Source organism: Eptatretus burgeri, chromosome 1 (genome assembly GCF_056783735.1).
Source record: "Eptatretus burgeri isolate ZD-2024b chromosome 1, Ebu_testis_v1, whole genome shotgun sequence".
NCBI classification, from domain to species: Eukaryota; Metazoa; Chordata; class Myxini; order Myxiniformes; family Myxinidae; genus Eptatretus; species Eptatretus burgeri.
Window position 1 is genome coordinate 7,436,341 of NC_140961.1, and position 10,777 is coordinate 7,447,117.

The following is a 10,777-nucleotide window of genomic DNA, read 5'->3' on the forward strand; positions in this document are numbered from 1 at the left end:
TCGCTTGCCGAGCCAGCTGTTCCTTATCAACCATTTCTTTGGAGTGCTTACTTGAGTGCTTAAGTCACGTGGGGAGCGCTCTACAAGCAGTGTGTTTGTTTGCAAGCCATGGTGAGAGTTGGCATTGTCCTTTTTTCCATCAAAATGAACGACGAGGTATTATGTGTGTAGTTCAGTCATGTGTTCCCCCGTGTTTTGGCAAAAGTACCCATACTGTTACTCTGAGAAACACAATCAAAAATTACATCGATCAACGTACAAAGTTCAGGCGCCACCCACCTGTGTTGAGCCCTGTGGTGTCATGTGGCACCTCGGTGTCTTCCAGTTCATCTACTGAAAATGTTGTGTAATGGGTTTTTTTCACACGACATTGCATTGTTTCACCTTTTTGTGTGATCTGCTTTCATGATACGACCCATCACTTCAACATAGATGAAATAAAAAATAATGTCCAATGTTGAATGAAACCTTGTGTTTGGAACTCTGCGATGTTTGGTTCTGGCTGTGAAAGCATAGATTGACATTTTGTGATCTCTGTAGCTTGATATATTTTTGAATTGAATTTTCCTAATATTCCACTTGAATTCCACTTTTGGAGAACTCTATTTGAAGGTGGTCCTTTGTGGTAGTCATTTTGGTGCACTTTATTGTGGCTTGCCTTTTTGTTTCCTTGCTATCTGTGTGGAACTTCGTACTGAACCACAACAGAACTTGGAGCAGGCTGTGGTGCCTCAGCACAATGGAAGCGCTCACACGGGAGATGTGTGTGTGTGTGTGTGTGTGTGTGTGTGTGTGTGTGTGTGTGTGTGTGTGTGTGTGTGTGTGTGTGTGTGTGTGTGTGTGTGTGTGTGTGTGTGTGTGTGTGTGTGTGTGTGTGGGTGTGGGTGTGGAGGGGGGGGGGAGTCATAAAGCATAAGATCATTTTCTTTCTGAACTCCCTCACCTTTCTCTCTCTCTCTCTCTTTCTCTACCTGCCTCGCTGCTTCCTCCTGATAAAGTGCAGCACTGTCCTCCCACACCTCTTTCTCTGCCTCTCCTCCTCTTGCCCCCTCTCTCTCTTTCTCTCGCTTCCACCCCCTCCTCACATCACCTCCCTCCCACCTCCTCCCTCTCAGAGTGTTTTGCAATGTGTGGAGAGGCATCACTTTCCTTCCCTTCCTCACCCACCCCCTTCCTCTCTCTCTCCCCTCCTTCCGAGCTCCCCTCCTACTCGCCCAACCCCTCCTCATTACCCCACCCCTCCACACTGCCCCCTCCCTTAGTATTCCCATGACTGAAGTGATGGGTGGTATTTGCTATTTATCATCATACTAAATTATGCAATTTGGTGTCTGTCTGTGTCTCTCTGCCTGTCTGTCTGTCTGACTGTTTTTTTTGACAGCGATACATTTGGTCGTTACTTATCCATCTGAACCAAACTTGGCAGGAGGACTAAGGGTCACACGATGGAGGTTGTGATGACTTCATCCCCCACCTCCCCAGGGGGATTTTCTGCCTGGGGATAAATATCCATGTTAAGGTGTATATTCATGTTTAGACAGCTAATTGTGGCGTTCTTCCAATAGCACTTACAATCACAACATGAATGATAATAGCATAACATTAATGTTAATACAAATAACATCCCCTCTCCCCAAGGGGTTTGTCCTCCTGGAACAAATGCAGCGTTGACACGTCGACATCGCTTATCATCTTGGGGCAAACCAACCAGACGAAAAAAAGATTATAAACCACAAACAAGTATGATTACCTTTTGAAAACAGTTGCTACTGCTGTTGAACATGAAACTGAAAGAAGTCTGGAGGAATCAAAACCCAACGTTCTTGAGGCACTCCATGCTCATCACGTCCACCACAGATAAACGGACCCAAGCGTTGACCGACTGTAATCTACATACCCCACAGAGGATAATAAGATGACCCTTCCTGCAGCTCCCATAGGGAGTGGGTGCACTAGTTTATAAATGAAAGTTGTTGAACGTAATTTCGGTTTATCCCGACCTTTCAAGGCTGAATAGTGTGAAAACATAGAAGGGTGTTCCTTCATGCATTTAATTCAAATAAAGGGATGAGCAATTTTCTCGACTTTTATTGATATTGCAGTTGTAGTTGTTTTGAATATCACATCATGTGTGTGACTAAAAGCTGTTGTCGGCTTCACGGTTCAGGTGACTGATTGACAAGTTCTTCGGGTCTTGAGTTTGAGCCCTCGTTGTCCTGTTAGATAACATCAAGTGGGTTGATTCAGCCTGTCATCCTTCGGAAGTCGGCAAAATGAGTACCAGCTTAGTGTAAAGTGGGGCACTACCTCAGTGGCACAGCCGTGCTCCCAACAATGATGCAAACAGGAGCCACAGGCTGTATAAGAAATACTATAATAATGTGTGTGTCGTTGGCGGTTGTCTGCTTTCTCAACATGTGGGTGGGTTTCAGGAGGCAATACATGGTCACACTGATTGTTCTGTGATGTGAGGTCACACACACCTCTGTCTTACTGCACCTGGCAGTGAGTGGATAGAAGAGGCTGGAGAAGAGGAAAGAGCATCTGCCAGGACCCTTGGGGGGTGGGGGAGGGGGGATTGGCCCAGCACCGTTAGGGAGTGCAGGCTCAGAGATTCACACGGTCGGGCATGTGAAGTGTTATTTTGTTCACTGTTGCAGGGTGCACATGCACCCCTCCACAAATTTCCAGTTTTTTCTTCCTCAGAGTTTGCTTCTTTGTCCATATTATCCACCACTGCAATTCATTCTTACCCATTTCTCTTGTTTGTCCGTCTCCATCTACTTTGTCCCTCAACCCTGCTGTTGGCGCTTCCCCCCTGTCCTTCTGCTCTTTCTTCCTTTTGTTCTGCTGTATCCTGATTCCTTGTGTTCTTGCTATTCCATGAGCATTGACTTTGTAGACCAAAATAAAATGGCAGGTGTTTTGCCAGGTGAAGGTGATCAAAGTTGCCAGGTCAAACCAGTATTCGATGCAACTGCGCCTGATACTGCTGAGAGAAGGTTGGGATGTGAAATAAAGAAGCGGGTGCGGTGCAGCACTGTGGTGGAATCGGGCTTTCTGAAGAAGGGCCATAAAAACGGGACTGCAGTGGTGAAGTGGAGTGACGGATGTTGACAGGAGTCAGACGAAGGACGCAAAGAAGGAATGGATTGCCGGATTGCGCAGCACTGGCCTCTCAACGCGCTCCTGTCAAGTGACAACCATTGATCACCCAGCTTGTACTCCATGCTGCTCCCTGGTTAACGACGAAGCAGCGATGCATGCCTAAGTGCAAAAGTTTGTTCGTCTGCTCCGGTAAGGTCTCCATACCAAAAAATAAATCTCAATATGAAGAGATAAATACGGTGGTTTACATGTCGACACAGAAGATGATCTCAAATGTGCGACCAAATTATCGATGGAAGTGGAGGATTTCGCTTGAAACATTTTAATTGGACACTCCCGAAGCTCTTGTTTGGCATCACGAGATGCTTTTGTGCATTTGTACTTCAGAATGTCGAAGGAATTTATGAACAATTAACAAAAATATTGCTTTCTACACCTGATTGCCAAACTGACTTTTATACAGAAATAGCACACTCATTCAGCCATGACTTTTCCATGTCGAATACACTTTTATACAGTGTATCTACACGTTTTATACAGATATATATGTTTATATTTTTATGCCTCTGCACCAAGGGAGCCGGAGACATTATGTTTCCAGGTTATCCGTCTGTCCGTCTGTCCGTTTGTCCATCCGGATTTTTGTTTACGCGATAACTCAAGAAGCAAATTGTAGAATTTCATCAAACTTGGTAAAAAGGGAAAGTAAGACAGGGCAATTAAGTGATTAGATTTTGGGCCAGATGTGATAAAGGTCAAGGGTCAAAGGTCAAGGTCAAACTCTGAAATTTTACTGTTTACACCCTAACTCAAGAAATATTGGACAGAATTTCATCAAACTTGGTACAAACGTAAAGTTAGACAAGGCAATGAACTGATTAGATGTTGGGCCAGATATGATAAATGTCAAGGGTCAAATATGTCAATAATCAAGTGTTTGTGCAGGAGAGCGGAGGCATACCCGTCGACTGCGCACAGTCGAATTACTCTAGTTTTTTTCAAAAGACTTTCATTTTGGAGTGACATCACATGATTTTTATCATGTGTTCTCCAGCCTTTCATTTAACAAAGAATGACTGAACGTTTTGACCAACAATGTGAATAAAAACCACCATTGCCAGGTGCTGTCCTAATCCTGGTGGCATGTTGAAGAAATCATAATTTTGTTGTTTTTTTCAAAAAAAAAAATTATACACTTCCTTCCGTCCACGAAGGAATGGGGTCAGGAATCATTTAACATTACCTTTCACATTGCTGCAAAGGCTTAGGCACAATAAAGTGATCCGATTTTGTTTGCTTTTAAAAAAAATATTTATGGAGCCTTCTTTGAGGATATGGCACAAGTCTTGTCATTGGCAAATGGCCAATAAGCATTGCAACTGCTCTGACGGCTGAGGGGGCATGTAGTTTATGTTCTCACGCATCCACTGCGTGTAAATGTCTGCCACTGTGGAAGAACTCGGTTAGAGTTTGAAAGAGCAAAGGGCTTACCTTGTGTGGCTTTTTTAGTTGTTTTAAGCAGTCTTGTTTGACTGGAAGGCATGAATGTTGATTTAATTATGTAGTCATAGTCACAACCTGGAATGTTTTATAATGTGAAAGCTATTTGGTCGCTCCTCCAGTTATGAGTGAGAGAGGTGATTGTGCTTTTGTTGTGTGTATACAGTATATATATATATATATATATATATATATATATATATATATATATATATATATATATATATATATATATATATATATATATATTATTTATTTATTTATTTTTATTATTATTATAAAGCTCTTTCTATAACCACTGATTCACCAACTGACTGACTGACTGATGTTAAAGATCGGTCCCTTCCAGGTGGCGTCAAAGGCTGAAATTTTGCTTTACGATGGACATTGAAGCTGATACACCAGAAAGTATCACATAATCGTTCAATAATATCCGGAAATACAAATATGAATAAATGAAAATAAATAAATGGAATTATAAAAAAATGCAGGTGAGCAACCTGAGACAATGGGGAAGTCGGGTAATTTTGCATACCAATGGACATCGAAGCGATCCACCAGGAAAAATCACAGCACCTTCAGAAAGCTTCCATAAATGAAAATATAAATAAATGAAAATAAATAAATAAAAATCAAATGCAGGTGAGCGACCCAAGGCAATGGGGAAGCACGGTTCGCATGCTTACACAATGTGTTTGTATGTTTACCGTGTATTCATGAACTTGTCCACCCTGTGATCATCCTTGAGATATCTCTTACAGAATGTGTAGGCATACCCTGATTATATATATATATATATATATATATATATATATATATATATATATATATATATATATATATATATATATATATATATATATATATATATATATATATATATATATATATATATACACACATATATATATATATATATATATATATATATATATATATATATATATACACACACACAGTGTATATATATATATATATATACACACACACAGTGCCTTCAGAAAGTATTCACACCCGTTGACTTTTGTCACATTTTCTTGTATTACAGTCTTCATTTAAAATGGATTAAATTGAGACTGTTTTTTTGTCAGTGATCTACACATAATACCCCATAATGACAAAGTGGAATTTTTGTTTTTTTGAAACTTGTTCAACTTAATTAAAAACGAAAAGCTGAAATGTGTTGAGTCAATAAGTCATCAACGCCTTTGCTATGACGCTCCAAATTGAGCTCAGGTTCCACCAATTACCTTTAATCATTCTTGAGATATCTCTACATCTTGATCAGAGTCCACCTGTGACCGATTCAATTGATTGAACATGGTTTATAAAGAAACAGTCCACCTGTGACCAATTCAATTGATTGAACATGGTTTATAAAGAAACACCTTTCTATGTAAGTTCTCGCAGTTGACAGTGCATGTCAAAACAGAAAATCCACCGTGAAGTCCAAGGTACTGTCCGTAGAACTCTGACATAGAATTGTGAGGAGGTATAGATCTGGGGAAGGGTATAGAAAATTTCAAGAGTGTTGAAAGTTCCCAAGAACACAGTGAGCTCCATCATTAAGAAATGGAAAGGAAATGGAACTACCCAGACTCTTCCTAGAGATGGCCGCCTGACCAAACTGAGCAACTGGGCAAGAAGGACTTTGGTCAGGGAGGTGACCAAGACCCCAATGACCACTCTGACAGAACTACAGAGTTCCTTGGCTGAGATGGCAGAACCTGTTGGAAGGACAACAGTCTCTGGAGCACTTCACAAATCAAGGCTTTATGGGAGAGTGGCCAGACAGAAACCACTCCTAAGAAAAAGGCACATGACAGCACACCTGGAGTTTACAAACAGGCAAGTGAAAGAGTTTGGGAGCAGGAGGCAGAAGATTCTGTGGTTTGATGCGACAAAAATTGAACTCTTTGGCCTGAATGCAAAACATTATATCTGGCAGAAACAGAGCACAGCTCATCACTCATCTAACACCATCCCTCCCATGAAGGATGGTAGTGGCAGCATCATGCCATGGGGGTGCTTTTGAGCCGCAGTAACTGGGAGACTTGTAACTATAGAGGGAACAATGAATGGAGCCAAATACAGGCAAATCCTTGAGGTGAACCTACTTCAGAGTGCAAAAGACCTCAGACTGCAGTGAAGATTTACATTCCAACAGGACAATGACTCCAAGCATACAGCCAAAGTAACACTGGAACAGCTTCAGAACAAGAACATGAAAGTCTTTGAGTGGTCCAGCCAAAACCCAGACTTGAATCCCACTAAGAATCTGTGGAAAGACTTGAACATTGATGTTCACTGATGCTCCCCATCCAACTTGACAGAGCTTGAGCAAATCTGCAAGGAAGAATAGGAAAAAATCTCCAAATCCAGATGTACAAAGCTCATACAGACATACCCAAGAACACTCGAACCTCTAATGACTGCCAAAGGCCCTTCGACAAAGTATTGACTCAAGGGACTGAATACTTATGTAAATTAGATATTTCTGCATTTAATTTTCAATATATTTGTAGAAATTTCGAAAAATATTTTCACTTCATCATTGTTGGGTATTTTGTGTAGATTGGTGACAAAAAACTCATTTTAATTTATTTTTTAATTCAGACTGTAATTCAGATTGGGGACAAAAGTGAAGATATGCTTTGGCAAAACTAATTTTTTTTGAATAATCAATTAATTGATTAATTACTTAATTATTATTGATTTATTAATTGTTTCTTTTCTTTCTCATCTGTGCAATAGCTCAGGCACCTTTTGAGCTCAGAAGCTGATATTTGAACACGACAGTGAACAAGTGATTTGGCTATAAAGGGTAGTTTTTACCCTGTGGGGTCTTCCACCCCACGGGGTCTAAGCGCCGCTCGCGTTCTCTCTTTTCTTGTGTACAGTTCATTTTAACGTCTATTTCTCCATTATTCGTGAACAGAATTCGATGAAAATTGACAGGCATATACTCGACACACATGTGCAGGCAGTAACTGAGCCCAAAGTGCGGTTGCGGCCCATTTTGGGCCATTTTCTTCAAATTGTTATTTCTCAGTTATTAGTGAATGAAATCGAACCAAAGTTGACAGGTATATTTTAGAGACCATTCACCAGGCATTGACAGGGCCCATAGTGCGATTCCCGGCCCTTTGGGCTGAGAAACGGCCCTTTTGGCCCATTTTCTTAAAATTGCTATTTCTCGGTTATTCTTGAAAGAAACCGGACCAACCTTGACAGGTATATTCTAGAGACCATTCCCGAGGCAATAACTGAGCCCAAAGTGAGATTATGGCCCTTTGAGCAGACAAACGGCCCTCTCGGCCGATTTTTAAAAAAAATTGCTATTTCTCGGTTGTTCGCAAATGAAACCGAACCAAATTTGGCAAGTATATTGTAGAGACCATTCCCCAGCCAATAACTGAGCCCAAAGTGCGATTCCAGCCCTTTCGGCCAATAAACGGCCCTTTCGGCCCATTTTCTTAATATGTAAAAAATAATTTAAAAAAATTAAATGTGCTGGGCGATTCTGAATGCAAAATTAAGTCGCAAATGAAGATATGAAACTAGCCTCACTCTTGTGAGGTGTTCTGGTTTCTTTTTCTGATGCGATGAAAATCTTACCAAATTTCAAAACTATCTGACGTCCGTGCTATCGCTCCCCTGAGAGTTGTACGAATGAACTCCCACGGGGTATGTTCACAATTTGAACTTGTTGATTTATTGTTTAATTAATTCATCAATTAATTCTTTATTTTTCGATTAATTACTTAATTTTCAAAAAGTTACAGATTCGGATGAAACAGTGGTAGTTTTGGTATGCTATTAGCCAATTGATTAAGAAATTTATTATTTTACAATTATTATTTATTTATTTTGATTTCGCAATTAATCAGTAAATTATTTATTGTACACCGCTCCTTCCCAATTACATATCCAGGTGATGCACAACGTAATTTTTTTAGTTTTTATTCCGTTTTCTTTTTATTTCTTGTTTATCCGGGTGATATCTCAGCCATTCTTTGAGGAAGCTAAAATTTGGGGACAAAAGTGATGATGTGCTTTGGCAAAAACGGTATTTTTTAGTTTTTTGATTGCTTAATTATTATCGATTTATTAATCACTTATTTATTTTCTTTCTCATCTGGGAAATATCTCATGCACCTTTTGAGCAAGGAAGCTGATATTTGGACATGACGGAGAACAAGTGATTTGGCTCTAAAGAGTATTTTTAATTTATTGATTCATTTTTCGAGTCATCACTTAATTTTCAAAACAGTTTCAGATTTGGCAGAAACAATGCTGGATCAATGCTGGTATGCTATTAGCCAATTGATTAAGAAATTAATTATTTTTCGATGATTATTTTTTTATTTTAATTATGCAATGAATCAATCAATTATTGCACACTGCTCCCTTCCAATTCCGACTCCATGTGCTGCAAGGTGGCATCGCCGAGTACCGAAGCACCCTGGCAATGTTGTGTGCTGGAGGATTTGTTACTTATTTATTTGGCATGAGGGTGGTGTATTTTGAATGTACCTCCACTTGTCTTTATTGTTATTAAAAAAAAAAAATATATATATATATATATATATATATATATATATATATATATATATATATATATATATATATATATATATATTCTGGACACCGCCCTTGTGGCTCGGTTTGCAAGTCACCGGCCACAATTCCAATAGAAGGGATGTAATTACTCTTTTATGGAAAACGTTTTTTTTTCCTCAAAAATAGACTGGTGAACACATGAAGGGGACAGACAAACACACAAATACAGTGTTTTAGATGTACAGAGCATCTTAACATGACATCATTGCAAGCTACTTGTAATGGGGCACATTGGGCTGACACAAACACAGATTATGTGACTGCAGGTGATTCGATAATGAGGTGAGAGCTTTCTTTACTCTTCACATCTTGAAGACCGTACGCGTTGTTTCTACCCAACACCATTGTATGGCTTTGAGCTGACTGTCCTGCGACTCCTGATTTGTGCAACTATTGCTTCAATTACCTTCTTTCAGTGTTCCATCCATCAAAAGTGGCCTCCATTATATGCCTGAGTTGTTACACCTCATTCAACCACTATTCTTCTTTGTTCAATCGACGTTATTGCACTGCACTGTGGCTTGCAATATGCCAGGAGTCCCTTGAAGTAGAGAACAGCTTCAGACACATCACTGGATTGTAGACTTGCCTGAGTAGCTCGAGATTGGACAGGATAATCTTGCAAGTATGTCATATCCAGCTTCGAGCTTAATGGTGAGGGTGTCACTATATCAGCATATTACCATCATCGGAGTTTTGATGTTTCATTCCCAGTGTCATTAGGGATGGTAATAAGGATATGGATTGAAGACAAGGTGAGAATTTAGGTCTCACCATTGTCACTGTGCAAAATGATTAAAAGTCTATTATTGATATGACTGACATTGTGTGATGTGTTCTTTCTGAGGGAACAGTTTATTTGGCAATCATCATCACTCAGCTGTTCAGGACAACTTTTTGCCTTATCAATCCGCCGGTGCCTCTTCAGGGCGTGATTTTGTTTAATCCTCGAAATCAATCAGGATGAACTTGTCTCACATTTTGTTTGAGACTTGAAAGTGGGAACCTTGCATGTTCATATTCATCAAGTATCAATCCATAATTTTAAAAATCATCCAAGTTTCTCCATCCGTAGCTCCTTATTCTCGAGTTTCTGCTGTCATACTGTTGGGAAGGTAATGACTGATTTACTTGGAACAAAATTTCCCAAGTTTTATCACAAACTTGCCGATTTTAAAAGTCATTGATTTCGAAATTGAGGATGAAGAAGCAGGACCTCGAGCTTTAATGTCGTGGTTCCAGCGGTAATTATTATACCCCAGCAAGAACCGTCTGGAAGGACATGGAAGGAGCACACAAACAACAACATGAACAACCACAGCCGCAACAACAATTACGTGCTTTCAAAGATCATTTTCTACTTCATTTTTGACAATCACAGATAGACGTGCAATATGTTTGTGAGGTACAGCATGCTGTCTTTCGATGAAACCAATCGGCGAAGCGACAGGACGTATGCTTGTCATGATGACGTGCCTCCCTGTTTTAGATGTTGATGAAGCCATTGACAGAAAAACGATAAACGGAAGATACCCTTACCAAGTCC

General features: G+C 39.9%; 1 protein-coding gene across 1 annotated transcript in view; it reads left to right on the plus strand.

The window, feature by feature from the left end:
• The window catches only part of LOC147033818 (uncharacterized), a 225,003-nt gene that overhangs the window by 8,936 nt on the left and 205,290 nt on the right, over nucleotides 1-10,777 (plus strand). The window lies entirely within an intron of this gene.